The 16,198-nt window shown below is 33.6% G+C and overlaps 1 pseudogene; it reads left to right on the top strand.

The window, feature by feature from the left end:
- The first annotated feature begins 9,841 nt into the window (after nt 1–9,841).
- LOC120158165 lies at nt 9,842–12,414 on the top strand (annotated as a pseudogene).
- The last annotated feature ends 3,784 nt before the right edge of the window (nt 12,415–16,198 follow it).

A 16,198-nucleotide genomic window follows, 5' to 3' on the forward strand; every position in this document is an offset into this window, starting at 1 on the left:
TTATAATGAATAAATTAAGTAAATATAATTTTTATAATGATTTTTTATAATATATGATTTAAATTAATTGATGAATACTTAAAAAAATCTTTACTTGATTTGTTTTCTTGGTTTTTTGCGACGTTTTGAGAGTAAATGCCACTAGTTTTTAAACATATAGCGACCTTATATAAAAACGAATAGAACATCGGTAGCGTTTTTAAAAAGACCACCACAAACTATTGCCTTTAGTGGCATTTTTTACACAAACACCGCAACAAGGTTTATATATACGGCGTTTTTAAAAAACGCCACTACTAACTATACTTTATTGGCTTTTTTTCACAAACGCCACAATAAGGTTTATAAAAAAAACACCTCTTCTGACTATTACTTTAGTGGCATCTCCGTTTACCCTTTACCCAAGAAGTTGCAGCAAATTGCAATTGCCTACTCTCTACATATATCGCCGCCAAGCGGCGTCTCCTCCTCCTTCAGTCCGTCACCCAAGCCCTCTCTTGTTTACTGACCAAGAAATTAAACAAGGTATGTTTGAAATCCTAATCTTAATGTGAAGATTTATTTTCCTTCTTGGTTCGCGAGATTTTTGAGTTATCTGGGTTCCGCCTCTGCATAACTCTGTTATTTCAATTTTTTGTTTTCAATCCTACAGCCTTTCACCCTGTATCTTTCTGTTTGCTTCGTTGAAAGGAGATATTTGTTTAAAGCTACCAGTATCGTATCTATTTTTGAAAGCTGTCCTTGTTATCTTTCACTTTGAGAAGTAATTTGTATGATCGACTAGCATCGTTTCCCACTGCATGTATGATAGATGCCCTGTACTGATGTGGTTCTGTAATCCTTTTTGTAATTTTCTAATGCCTTCTATCGTGCACCAATTCAGTCTTGACGTGTTTCGAATCTTTCCTATTGTCCTGAAGCTGGTTTTGTTTGCTTAGTCAAATGCTCAGTTTGATGTAATTTGCTTATTGTAGCTCTTGGATTTAGTGATTAGAAGTGTTGAAACAAAAATTAGACTCTGGGAATCAAAGGATTTAATTGCAAAGGTGAAATCTCTCTATGGCCGCCCCTTTTTATTCTACTCATTTTCAGCCTGACGTTTATCAGGTAACTTTTTGCCTCTTTTTTATAGATTTCTTATGTTCTTTTTTGGGTTTCGCTCTTCGCTAGTGTTCTGTTTGTTCCATGGGAAAATTGAAGTGGAATCAGAAGAAAATTGAGCTTTGTTTCTGAGCATGAAATTATCGTATTTAGGCTCTGCTTTGGCATTTGATCGGTTAAGAGCTTTTTTTTCTCTCCTTGTTGAAGATATTTACAAATTGGGGTTTCCTTAAGTAGAGTTGGCTTTGACCCTGAAATTGATCTGTTTATAATCAAGTTGTATGTAAACATCTTTATAATCAAATTGTGAAGGTAGATAGAATTAATGGCAAAGTCGGGAAATTGAAATATTTGTTCAGTTTTTTCTTGTGTAGGTTATGCAATAGATAAAGTTAGTATTTAATATAACACTATAGATAAGGATAACTACTAAGTAGTTTACTTCTAAGAGAAACTTACTTCTAACTTTTACTATAAAAAGATGTATTTTCACAATTCACAATATAATAAAAAGAGTTCATTTTCTTCTCCACTATGTTGTTTACTCTTTATCAACATGGTATCAGAGGTTGACCGATCCTTCACCTAAATCTAGTCGATTTTTTCTTCTTTTTACCCTAAATCTAGCTGCCGATCATGAATTCCACCACTTCTTCATCGGAGGTCACTTCGGAATTCCTCATTAATTCACCCCATTTTGATGTTTCTTCAGCCTCTATCACTGTCACCGATTGAAAGGTGACAATTATATCCCTCACTCTCAAACTACTACTCGGCCAAAGAAGGGGAGACCTTGGTGTGACTCTTGTAAGAAGGTTGGCCATTTGCGGGATTCCTATTGGAAAATACATGGCAAGCCTACTGATGGGAAGTCTTCAAAACAGCATCAACAACGTGATACTCAGAAATTGTGTTGTGACTGATTTACAAGGAAGTTCGTTTACTAAAAAATAAATGGAAGAGTTACAGTAGCTTTTAGTCAGTTAAACACTCATTCCCAATCAGTACCTGCAGGTAAATTCCTTCTGCTACTTTGGCTAATACATCCATCACTCCTACTTGGGTTGTGGATTCTGGTGCAAGTGATCATATGGCAGGTGATCTTCGGCTCTTTCACACTTTTCATGCCGACTCATCTATCTCTCATATTCGAATAACTGATGGTTATCTATCCGGTGTTGCCAGTCATGGGTCTATTCGAATAAATCAGGCATTTTGTGTATCTCTGATTTTTGTTTTAGGATTCTACTTGGAGAAAGTGATTGGCAGTGCTAGGCTTTGTGGGGGTCTTTACCTACTTCCAGCAACTTTATTTTCCCACCCATCTACTTCCTACCAGTTATTCAACAATTTCCTTTACTTGAACCTTCAACCGATGTTATGTTATTGCATTTTCGTTAGGACATCCCAGTTTCTTTTATCTTGTAAAATTGTTTCCACATTTGTTTGTCAATAAGAGTCCAAAATCTTTTTCTTGATATTTATCCACTTGTTAAACAAACTAGGAGTGTTTATCTACCTTTTCCATATAAAATGTCCAAACTATTTACCATGATCTATAGTGATATTGGGGACCATCTCGGTCACATCTTACATGGGTTCGGTGGTTATTTCATTTATTGATGATCACACTCGTACTACCTGGACCTTTCTCATGAAAACCAAATCTGAAGCTTGTGAAATATTTAAACGGTTCCATAAGATGGTTGAAACCCAATTTTTTCATCCAAATGTTTCATTCTGACAATGGTAGTGAGTATTTTGCCAATGTTTTGGGTTCTTTTTTCAGGAAACCGGGATTATTCAACTTACTTAGTGTGTCAATTCTCCTCAACAAAATGGGATTGCTGAGCGAAAAAATAGGCATCTTCTTGAGGTTACTCGGTCTCTAGTTTTTTCCGCAAATGTTCATAACTATTTTTGGGGGAAGCCCTTTTAACTGCCACTTATTTGATTAACCGTCTCCCTAGTAAACCGTTACAACTTAAGTGTCCGAGAGATGTTTTTCTTTAGTTTTGTCCCAATTTCAAACCGATGACTTCATTGTTACCCCTTAGAGTTTTTGGTTGTACTGTGTTCGTTCATACAATATTCCATTCAGGTCCAATTAGATCCTCGAGCATTTCGGTGTATGTTTCTGGGTTATTCATCGACTCAAAAGGGCTTTCGGTATTATTATTCCTCGTACAAAGAAATTCTTTATTACTATGGACGTTACTTTCTTTGAAAAAAACACATTTTTTCCTTAAAACTGCTATTCAGGGGAGTCATATAATGAATATCAGTTTATTGACTCACAACAATTGTCACTTGATTTGCAGCCAGTTCTTTTTATAAACCAGCACCGTCAAACCAACCAGTCGAATAAGCCTACAAAATCGCTACAGTCAGACCAAACAACACTACCGAACCCAGAAACGTATCCTTGCCAAACCAATCCACCAAAACACATTTACCTCGGCATGATCAACATATCACTTCGCCTCAAATACCTCAATCCAAGTTGCAGATTTACAAGAGACGAAAAAAACCAATTTCTAAATCAATCCTTGAACCTAATCCCGAGTCTCACACACAGCATGGACACTGTCATGAACCGAAACCGAACGAGAATCCTTTGGAGAACGAAGAAGGTAATCAGAGTTCTTCCACTAAATTAAATGCTTTAATTGATGATAATGACTTGTCGATTGCTCAAAGGAAAGGAGTAAGAAAATGCATAAATTATCCAATTTAGAGATTTGTTGCATATGGAAAGCTAACGCCTTGTTTTAAGAACTTTACAGCAAGTGTAGATAGCACTAATGTTCCAGAAACGGTGGAAGAAGCATTGAAAGATCCCAAGTGGAAAAATACAGTAGAAGAGGAATTAAAAGCAATGGAAAACAACAATACTTGGATTATAGTTGATCTTCCGAAAGATAAAAAACCAGTCGGCTGCAAATGGGTATTCACGGTAAAATACAAAGCTGATGGTAGCATTGAAAGATATAAGACGAGATTAGTGGCGAAATGATTCACTCAATCTTTTGGAGTTGATTATCATGAAATGTTTGCTCCGGTAGCAAAACTAAACACTGTGAGAGTGTTACTGTATTAGAAGTTAATGAGAATTGGGTGCTTCATCAGTTAGACATCAAAACGTTTTCTAAACGGAAACTTGGAGGAGAAGTATATATGTGAATTCCACCGGGTGTGAAGAGTAATACAGGAAAAGCATGTAGATTACTAAAGTCCTTGTATGGACTTAAGCAATCTCCAAGAGCCTGGTTTGACAGATTTACAAAGGTGATTATTCAGGATGGTTACAAGCAATGTCAATCAGATCGCACTTTATTTGTCAAAACATCTTCAAACAATAAAAAGGCAATTTTGATTATCTATGTGGATGATATCATTCTAACAGGTGATGATTGTATGGAGATAAAAGATTGAAAAAGCTACTGGGCAAAGGAGTTCGAAACCAAAGACTTGGGAACTTTACGGTATTTTTTAGGCATGGAGGTTGCAAGGTCAAAAGAAGGAATAATGATCAATCAAAGGAAATATATCCTTAATCTACTATCAGAACTGGAATGAAGGGATGTAAGCCGGTTGAAACACCCATGGAAGCAAATCTGAAGCTAACGAGAGAAGAATTGGGAAGTCTTGTGAACAAAGAACAGTATCAGAGGCTAGTAGGTAAACTTTTATTTATCACTTACTAGACCTGATATTGCGTTCCCTGTTAGTACAGTGAGTCAATATATGAATAATCCAAGAGAAGAACATTTAGAGGCTGTGAATAGAATTCTAAGATACTTGAAAAAGACACCAGGACATGGATTAATTTTTAGAAAGAGTGATGATAGAATAGTAAGAATTTTTCGGATTCAAGTTGGGCAGGTGAATTAACGGATAGAAGATCTACAACTGGTATTGTTTATTTGTTTGGGGAAATCTGGTTACTTGGAGAAGTAAAAAAGGCGGTGGTGTCTCGAAGTAGTGCAGAAGCAATTTAGAGCAATGACACTTGGAATTTGCGAAGGAATTTGGCTTCAAAGAATGTTAATTGAGCTGGGTTATGTGCCAACAAATGGTTTGAACTTCAAAGTGACAGTAAATCTGCAATAAGTATTGCAAAGAATCCAGTTTCATCATGACCGAACGAAGCATGTGGAGATTGACAGACATTTCATCTCTGAAAAGGTGAATGGTGGAACGGTGAAGCTCAATTATGTTTCAACGAAGAATCAATTAGTAGATATTCTCACCAAAGCACTTCCAAGAATTACCTTTGATGAGATTATATCCAAGTTGGGTCTTTTCAACATTTACTCCCCAAATTGAGGGGAGTGTAGGTTATGCAATAGATAAGTTAGTATTTTAATATAACACTAACTCTTAGAAAGTTAGATAGATAAGGATAACTACTAACTAGTTTACTTCTAATAGAAAACTTACTCCTAACTTTTCCTATAAAAAGATGTATTTTCACCATTCACAATATATAATAAAAAGAGTTCATTTTCTTCTCCACTGTGTTGTTTACTCTTTATCAACATCTTGTGGAGGAAATTAGTGGAACTTAGAATGTTAATATTGTGTAATAAGAATGTGTCGGCTTGAATAACAATCTCACGTTGGTAAAATTGTGTAGAGACAGCAAGATGTTGTGATCCCATTTCAAATACTGGATGGTGAGGCTCAAATTGTTCAGGTACTTCCTAGCTTTTTATCTGGATATTTTTAGTGCTTACTCTTGTAATGGCCATGGCTATGCCTACGATTGTAAACTCTTTTTTTTTTGTTGCAACTTTTGGTTCTTTGATTTGCCAGATAATGTTGAAGCCACAAGAAAAGGTTATTGCAAAACCTGGTAGGTTGTTTTGCTCTCTATACTAGTTTTGTTATTGAATGTAGGAATTAGGGTCTTGAATCATGTTGCTGCTATGATGTATTACCAAGAATATGTTCAGTACATAGGATATACTATTGTACTATCAATGTAAACTATCTCTTCTCCTTCGTAGTTTCATATCATTTAATCATCAAATCTTATGAATTATCATCTGCTGAAGAACATTAAGGAGGACTCAATTGATAACATGATTGGTTTGTTGCATTAGTTACTGTTTAATTTTTTTATTTTATATCTCAAAATGTTTGATTCAATTCCCAAGTCACCTCCAATCAAGTTTCATACTGCAGGTGGAAGGTCGTTATCTGTTTCAAGTGGATTATTGAAGCGTGCAAGGAGTCTTCTTGGTGACCCGAAGCTAGGGGATTTATTTGGTGAAATGGATGAAGAGAATTTATTTGGTGAAGTATTAAAGCGCGCAAGGAGTCTTCTTGGAAGGTCTTTATCTATTTGATTCAATTCCCAAGCCATTGTTTATTCTAGTTAATGATGTTGAAGTACATTACATTTCACTTGAATATTTGTAAACTTTGATTTATTTATGTCAACTATTTTTAATTAATTCGAGTTGTATTTAAATTTTAAGATTGTTGTTATTGGATTTTGGTACATATTAAATTTGGGCAATAAATAATAGAAAATAACATTTGCAAATCAGGTTTCATTTGCCACATTTAAAAAAAAAGCCACTAATGGACTATACAATTGTGACGTTTTCAGTTAAAAACGCCACTACATTACCTACATTTGTAGCGTTTGTTTCCAGAACGCCACTAAATGAACTGATCTTTTGTGACGTTTGTTCAAACAACGCCGCTAAATGACATAACCTTTTGCGGCGTTTGTTTCAAAAGGCCGCTAAATGACCTGACTTTTACGGCATTTATACGAAAAGTGCCGCTACATATCATGGTATATAGCGGCGTTTTATTTACAAACGTCGCTAAATGACCAACCTATGCGGCATTTGGAAAATAAACGCTGCTAAATGTCCTAATTGGTTCGCTACATATCATGGTATATAGCGGCGTTTTATTTACAAACGTCACTAAATGACTAACCTATTGCGGCATTTGGGAAATAAACGCCGCTAAATGTCCTAATTTGTTGGGGTTTTTTTATTTACAAATGCTGCTAACGTTTGCGGATCCCATTTTAGCGGCATTTCTTGCGACGCTTTTGTTTGCAGGTAAGCTTTTTTGCAACGCTTAAAAACGTCGTTATAGGACTTAAAATGCGCTATAGAACAATTATGTTGTAATGTTTATGTGTATTTAAAATTTTAAATACTCGCGAGAAAGTTTGTTGTTCTTGTGATTCTATTATATTCGAAGAAATTATTTATGCCTTGATAGTTAACCGGATAAACGAAAACTTTTGTTAATCATACAAAAATATCATATTTTATAAAATAAAAAAAAGTAAAATAATAAGAACAACAACGAGAAGAGAAAAAATAAGAAAATGAATCTTGTTTTATTTATCTCAAGGAATTGTATATAATATTTTGTCTAAACTTTATATTTATAAATATAAAAATATATCATATAAAACTTAATCCTAATAAGTATTAAAATCTTAATAGTAAAACACATCAAAGTCTTATTTAATATATAATATTTTAATCAAAATAGATATACACATAACTAAGTATTCATAACAAAACTTTGATATGTTTATAATTTATTTTATTTAAATTTCTATCACATTCATATTATTTTCATGTCATACTATTCATGTTGTTTATGTTTTGTATAGTTTATTATACTAATTTTATCTTAAATATAAATTAAATGTTTTTTTTCATAAAATATCAATTAATTACTATATTTAAAAATTCAATCTATTTTTTCAAAGGATCACGAAGATTAGAGTCTAATGGTAGTATACTACTTATTGTAACTCTAAAATACTCCATAATGAAGATAAGGGTATTAAGGTATGAAAACAACAAAAGAAACCCAAGAGATTTGGTTTTCCAAGTAATAAGAAGGGGGCAATCGAGGAATAATGTAGTTTACGTTCCTCTTCTCATCATCTCTACATATTACAAAGACTTTGCCTTTGGATTTGGTCTTTTGCTTCGCGTTGATTATTTTTCTTTCCCCTGTTTACGCCATCTGAAGCAGCCAACTCCACCACCCTAAAAAATGGGAGCTTTTTCACTCAGAACTAACACAAAACGCACACAAACATAAGTTGATGTAGGTGGTAGATGCATGACTCATGAGAGCCACCAACTTCTCATGATCACACTTTCCCCCCCCCCCTTTTTCTTTCTATCTTCGCTCCTTCAATCACCATCTTCCTTCCGTCCCTTAAAGCTACAAACTTTATATATACTTTTTTCACCAGATTTTATATCGTCAACCTGAAAAACCTAGCTTTTTCTCTATCCGTTTCTACGCTGACTACTCCACCACCTTATTTGTTTCATCTCCTTTTTCTCAGGTATCAAACAACATATGACTTGTCTTTTTCTTTTTGTTGTTGATGTTGTCGTTGTTTATCTTCTTTGTAATGGGCGGTTTTTGCGGTTCTTAATCACGGGGTTATGCCCATTTTTTTCGCTTCGATGAGTTTGTGGGTTTCTTCTTTTCTCGTTGACGATTTTTGTGTATTTTGGGGTTTGGGTTTTTGTGTCATTGTTTTGTTCACTGCATCTGCTTCCATGATTGGTGGTAGGTTGGTGGGTTGACTTTTATGGGGGAAATTATTGGTATCTTTATTAGGCAAACTCATTGTTCAGCTTTGTGAGTTTCAAATTATTAAAGTTTTGGCTTTATTTTACTTTATGCAAATTCTGATGATTTTTTTTTTTTACATAAAAGCCTTTATGTTACCTTGTCCCCTTATCCGGAGCCTGGTGAACTGTTAGAAGTGAATACTCCCCCCCCCCCCTCAATTGTGGGTACTAAAAACGTTTCATGGGTTTTGCATTGGTCTGTTCATACTATTCTCTAATTTCATTTATGAATGGTTTCTATTTCACCAGTACCAGCTTTGCTGTATTCTTTTAGAAGATCCAATCCGTACAAAGGATTAGGTTTTAGTGTACGTGCAGCATTATTGAACTGAGACGTCTTTAATAATGAGAGAGTGGTTGGTTTTCAGCCAACCGAATTTCTGCAAGAAACTTATCCAAAACAAAAAAAAAGATTTCTGCAAGAAGTACTTGTGTTTTTGCATCTACTGGCATTGATATTTGATAACAAAAAGCTTATTAACATCCGGGGATTTCATAAGGCAATTCCATTTTCCTTGAATTTCTTTGCCCGAATTGCTTATTTGCATCATGATACTTGTGTTAACTCGTAGTTTTAATGGCTTTCACTGCAACTGATGATCTTTTACCCTTTTGGTCATTAATATGTGATATCTTGTTTGATTAGCTTATGAAATTATTTCCTTATCTCTGTAAGACGCCTATTCATCTGCATTCATTCATTTTGCGGTATATTCTTCTTTAATGTTTTTCATTTTCGAATTGTTTAATCTACATATACACGTCCATCATTTGTAATCCTACAAGCAGACACGGGTATATGCAAAGGAAGATCAATTAAACCGTTGTTTGCAGGGTTAAGCATTCCCCATGGTGAGCTTACGCACGCAAGCTCCTGGGACTCTCTGGTAAATTTTGGTTGAGATGTACTTTAAATTCCATAACTAAATTGCTTCTATTGATAGCCGTTAGTAGGGAAATTATCTATACATTTAAAACGTGCCCTCCAATTCTTTGCTTTTCTGCTTTCCAAGTTGGTTTGTTTGATCAAATTACGAGTTTCTTAGATGGAATGTAACTGAACAGGTTATAAGTTATGCCGAATAATTCCGTTCATGGTATTTGATGGCCTTTTTGCAGGGAGGAGTTCCTTTTTGACTCCACTTCCTAGAGTTTTTGATAACGTACACCTGAAAGTTCGAGTCAGAATGCAAAATCAGTTAGTGTGCATCCCTTGCCCTTAGATTTCATCAACCAAGTGAATGAGGTAAGAATGCTTGACAAATCAATTTACCTGAGATATTATTAAATGGTTTATTTCCCTCCTTCTAAATCTCTGCTAATCTTAAATCGGTCTTGTAATTTAGTTTTGTCCACAAAATATATTTACTGGTGTGTGAATCAGTTCATCCACCTTTGTCCCCAGAAAGGCGAGAAAAAGACCATTTGTTATTTCGGAACTCCTCCATTTAGTGGATCATCTTTACTTCCATATTTTAGGAAGGACTTGTAACATGCCTTTTAATTGATAATTGCCGATTGCATATTTCTTCATCATTGTTTTGCTAACTGTATTTGCATGGTAGATGTTGATATAAACTGTGGATATAAATGTACCATTCGTATAGCCAACTATACTCTTGATTAAGAGTTGGTTTCACTTGTAAGGTAAAAAAGCTGTCTGCATTTCAGAATTTGTAGTGCCCTTTTCAGTTCTGGATTTTAGTTCAGATCCTTGGGCTGGTTATAGTTTATTTTTACTCACATCATCAATTGGAAGTTATTTATATGTATGTTGAATAATAATTGGCATTTAATTTTTTAATGATTAACAATTACATGTAACTTTTGCTGCTGTTCCTCAGAAAAGCATTGCTAAGGTTGACTATGCATCACCAAATGTTTCTGTTTTCGTTTCATCCAAAGAGCATCAGAATCAACCTTTTCCAGGTTTGCATCTTTGGAAACTTGCGTTCCATATGTTTGTTAACGATGATAAAGCTGGAAAATTTTTACTTGCTTATGGTTTTGCATTGATATTTCTTTCTTTGTTTGAAGTTTTACTTGTCTTAAAGATGATATCAATACGTTCCTGGCTTATCGAATTCCTTTTTCTTCGGATCTGAAAGAGTACATGCCTCCCATGAATTGTTTCATGCATCCAAGATTTGAGGCCACATATGTTTATTGTTGTGCAAAGAAAAATAAAAGTTATTGCTCAATCGGTTCATCAATGTTTCGTAGTTTTGACATCATTTGTTCAAGCTTGTCACTGCTGTCTAGAGAATCAACATTGTAAGTTCTAAAGATGATTTGATCTGCAGATATTTTGGGACTGTTCTATCTTGAGAATCTTGTTTTTGTTTTATCCCCTCCTGCTGCTACCGTAGCATGCTGCGTGCTATAAATGCCATGTTTGACATAAGCATGGAACCATAGCAATTTGAGAAAGTTAATGAGATGGTGCTTCCAGATAAAACATATCATTATGTTTTAGCACTGTAATCGGATGCTGGGAGCCATTTTAGTTTTTCTACATCTTGAGTGATGCCCTTGTACAATGTTATTATCTGTAGGTCAACCAATTAAACGGAGGAAGCGACACAGGAGGAAGCATCTTCAAAACCAAGAACCATGTCTAATGAGGGGTGTATACTTCAAAAATATGAAATGGCAGGCCGCGATTAAAGTTGACAAGAAACAGATTCACTTGGGAACAGTTGGTTCACAAGAAGAAGCCGCTCGTTTATATGACAGGTAATAAGCTGCCTTTTATCCTCCTTGTAGTAATTACTACTACAATTTTCAGGAACTCTCGATGGTTGCCACTATATGTAATACAAATGTTACTGTTTCGGTTTCGGATGAAGTTTGAATAGTCCAATATAACTGCCGAAAACCATCAGCCCTAATCTGATACAAACATGGACTTGATCCAAGTTCAAGTCATGTTCTACAATAAGTACACAAAGCTGGATCCTATCCTTTTTGTATCTGCTAAAGGGCCATTTTTTTGGTAATGTAACTTGGTTGTTACTTGATGGATGGGCCAATGGATTTCGAAACTCATTGGTAGGTATTTTTATCTGTGTAGAGCTGCATTCATGTGTGGAAGGGAGCCGAACTTTGAGCTTCCCGAGGACGAAAAGCAAGAGCTTAGGAAGTTCAGTGGGACGAGTTTTTGGCATACACTCGCCGTTCGATCACCAACAAAAGTAACCCTTTCCTCTATGGATTCTAACCTTATTAACCGAACTGTTAGCTTTTAAATACTAAATAGTTTTATTTTCAACAACGATTACAGAACACAAACGGAGGCTCGAGGTCGAAGCACAGAAGTGGTCCAAGTCTGCAATAGAGAATGGTGAGTGGGACACCAAACGAGGAATCAACAATAGCTTCTCGGCTTCAGAAGAGATGGGACCGGACTCTTCAGCCGAATAATCTGGTTCGAGCAATTAAATTCTAGTTGCAGGGTCTACATTTTTAGGTGTAAAATTCCCTTCTATTAGAGCCAAGTAATATTATTTTGATACTGGTAAAGTGGTAATTAGATATCTACAAGTTTTAACACAAATAATAAGTGTTAAATATTAGTTGAATCGTGATTCGCCATTGTTGTTAGACAGACGAAAGGCATTGCAAATGCAAAGCTATATAAAAAGCCTTATTTTGGTTTTAGCCCGAAGCTGATCCCGAATTTGTTTGGAGGTCAATGCACTGCAGGATTGCAGAACGATTGATTTTAGCATTAATCCTTATTTTGCACGTCTATGGTTTAATCTGCCATTAATGGGGGAGGCATGGACCGATTACTGATGAGCTTGACACCAAAGTGAGGCCAAAAGCCGACAACAAACATAGATGCTTACACTTGCTGTCTTCATTATCTGCCTAAACTGCAACTAATTTGTTTTGAAACAGTGCATGGACAATATGAATATAAACAAAAACCCACCAAAAATTTTGTGAACCAAATATCCGAGGATTGGGTCGACGTCTACTAGTAATTAAATTGGTGAAATATGAAACAGATCCTCCATTTTTTTTTCCTTCCTTACAATAATCATTGTATGATCTAAAAAATCCTTTAACCATTAATCGTTTCCCTTGTTTTCATTTGAGCATATAAATTTTCTCTTTTTAACTAAAGTCATCATATTATCTATTTATAATATTTTAGTCCTTAAATCATTCTAGTCCGATTTTCAGATTGTTACAGTAGAAAACATGCACCATATTTTTCGTCTTTTAGAACTGTATTGTTCACACTTCGAGATTATACTAACATACCTATTAAAGAGTCCATACTATTACAATGATCATACATTTAATAAAATTATACGATGAATTATGATGAAAATATATAAAAATGTATGTTTGTTTACTTCAAAATATTTTTATATATATATTATGATTATGTGTTGCTATTGGTACCATTAAATTTAAGACTTGTAATATTTCTGTTTGCACAATTTATTATTGAAAGTAAATTTATTCTGAAACTACATTAGGCCTCGAAAAGTGGGGTAGACATATTATGAATTTTCTCTCTCGATACTAATAGCATGTGTATTAAATATTTTGTCAATGTCTTTTTTATTATGAATGTGTCAAGTAAATGATTTTTTAAGTAAGCGCTATAAGGTTATTTCCATGATTGATTATTTATGTTTGTGTTTTGTCCATTTTTCCTTATTGATTTTAAAAACATAATATATGATCACTTTATTTTTTATTTAATTAAAATGTCACCACTAGTTCACTGTTATTGAATATTTTGGTATAATTACACATTTGATCCTTTTTATTTATATAGCCTCTCAATTTAGTCATACTTTTAATAAATTAAAATAAATTTAATCCTCCTATGGAATGATGCCACATGTCATGCCACGTGTTGGAGGACTAACTTTATTTTAATTTAATAATTTAAAGTAATAACGTAACATTTTAGTAAATTAAGACAATAATAAGATATATTTTTAAAAGTTTAGACAATAATAAAATATTTTTAAATTAAATTAGTAATAAAATATATTTAATAATTTAATATAAAAATATTTTTAAAGTTAATATGTATAAAATATTATGAATTTAAGTTAAATATTTATACACTAAGATATAAAATATATACATCATGCATCGGTCTAGGCTCAATGGTTTGGTACATTATCCAAGTATTTTAGATTAATCATTGGTATTGGCCCAATGGTTTGGTACATGCTTGGTTATCCAAGAGACCCAAGTTTGACTTCATTTAGCCACAATTTCCTTTGAATTGTTTTCTTTCAACAAAACAAAAGGTGACACCCTCTAATCGGTGGAAAATAAATTAAAATAAAGTTACTCTCCAATCGAATAGTGACATGGTGGCATCATTCGATTAGAAATCTACTTTGATTTATTAAAAGTAGAATTAAATTGAGAGAAAATAAATAAAAGGAAATAAATGTGTGATTATACCAAAATACCACCTTAATTAAATAAAAATGAAAGTGACAATATTATGTTTTTTAAAAATCAATAAGTAAAAATGAACAAAGTGATCAATCATATAGTTAACCCAATTTTCAATCTTAAATAATATTACATGCTGGAGAATGGTGCCAATTGGATGGGAATTAATGGTTTCAAAATATTGAAATAGTTTGGAAAGTTTTCAAGTGTCATTTTATTATTTCACAGGCAAGGGTTTCAAATCGAAGAAGAAAGTATCGAAACCTAATTCTAGTATCTATTTTGGATATCGATATTAGAGGTGGTCTTGATACATACCCATAAAACTTTGAAGGGCAAACTACCTTTTCGTTTGAGTTTTATAAAATTTCTCACTGAATTCAAAAAAATATAACATTTGGTTACTTTTGTTTCGTTTTAATTAAGATGTGGCCACTGAAGGTTAACAGTCGTTAACCTTTAATGGTTTGCTGACGTGACACAATAAATTTATAAAATTAAAATTACATTACTTCTATGCAGATAATACATGTATTAAGTTTTGATCACTTTCATTTAATATTTATACACATTTTTGCTTACTAAATTTAAAAAACATAAGTTTTGGTCACTCACATTATTGTTTTTATTAAATTTTGATCGCTTACATTATTGTTTTATTAAGTTTTAGTCACTTACGTTATCGTTTTATTAAGCTTTAGTCACTTCACTTGGATATTGAATGTCATTAGTTTAATGATGTGTCCTGTTAGTAAAATGATTTAATTTTCATTTTAACCGCTACATTTTAGACAAAATACTGATTATGAGTCTTTTGTATGTTCAAATCAGTTTAGGGACAACATTTGAATTTATCCATTTTTAATAGGTTTTCTTCCCAAACCCATTGTTGTTCATACATCTCTGCTCCATTGCTCCATTTGCCTTCTTTCAAGGACTCATGTTGCATTTTAAGAATAATTCAAGATTTCCAACTTCCGATAACAAATAATATCAAAACTTTAGAGAAAAATGAGAGGGTATGCATCTAAAGATAAAATGACGTTGAGTAATTTCAGTTATATAAAATAAATTCAATTTTCAAAGATTGAGATTGTAGAATGTCAAATCCAACAAGAAACAAGAAGACAAATCAATAGATCCAAATAACTCGATAACCGAATATCACCCTCCGTGGTGATTTTTCTTTGAGAAAACGCCTCCGATAAAACATAATCAATGGATCCAAACAACCCGATAAATGGATATATGAATTCATCCACTGAACTCAATCTAAAATCCATGATTTTAACGTCGATTTTTTTGTTTTTGCTCAAGAACAAGCAATTTTCCGATTCTAGTTCCCTATTAACAATGTTCGCCTTATGAATCATTGTTAACCCCTGAGCCCTACTAAATCTGTCGCACCACCGCCACCTTGTTGGCCTCGGAGTACCTTATTTCGTGACGACTATATTGAACAACTCATCGTCGGAGCAGAGCTCCAATACTAAGTGAACGTCAATTTGATCTTCATAAACATCATAAAGGTCGATCATGTTCGGATGCGACGAAATATTCTCGACTATCTTTCACATCACGGGAATTTTGTTAGTTAACGCGTCGAAGATGAAAACATGATATTGTGTCGTCAATAACACCACCATTTAAGAAGCTCTAATTTTCTTGACTCGAATCAATGTCGTCTTCGTGGTGATGGATCTTTTTAGAGTTTTAATGACAAATTCTTTGTATTTTTCACGATCTTCATTACTTCTTTTCAGACTTTTTTTCTAATTTAACTTCAAATAATTATAACAATAACGCAAGTGACCAAAACTTAATAAAACAATATTGTAAGTTACCAAATCTTATATTTTTTTTGAATTTGGTGAGCAAAAATACAAATCTGAAAGAAAATGATCAAAATTTAATCCGCATATTACCTACATAGAAATGATATAATTTTAATTTTATATATTTACCGAGTCACATCAATAAACCGTTAAAGATTCAACGATCATTAACCTTCA

Source organism: Hibiscus syriacus, unplaced genomic scaffold, assembly GCF_006381635.1.
Source record: "Hibiscus syriacus cultivar Baekdansim isolate YM2019G1 unplaced genomic scaffold, ASM638163v2 tig00111309_pilon, whole genome shotgun sequence".
Classification (NCBI taxonomy): Eukaryota; Viridiplantae; Streptophyta; class Magnoliopsida; order Malvales; family Malvaceae; genus Hibiscus; species Hibiscus syriacus.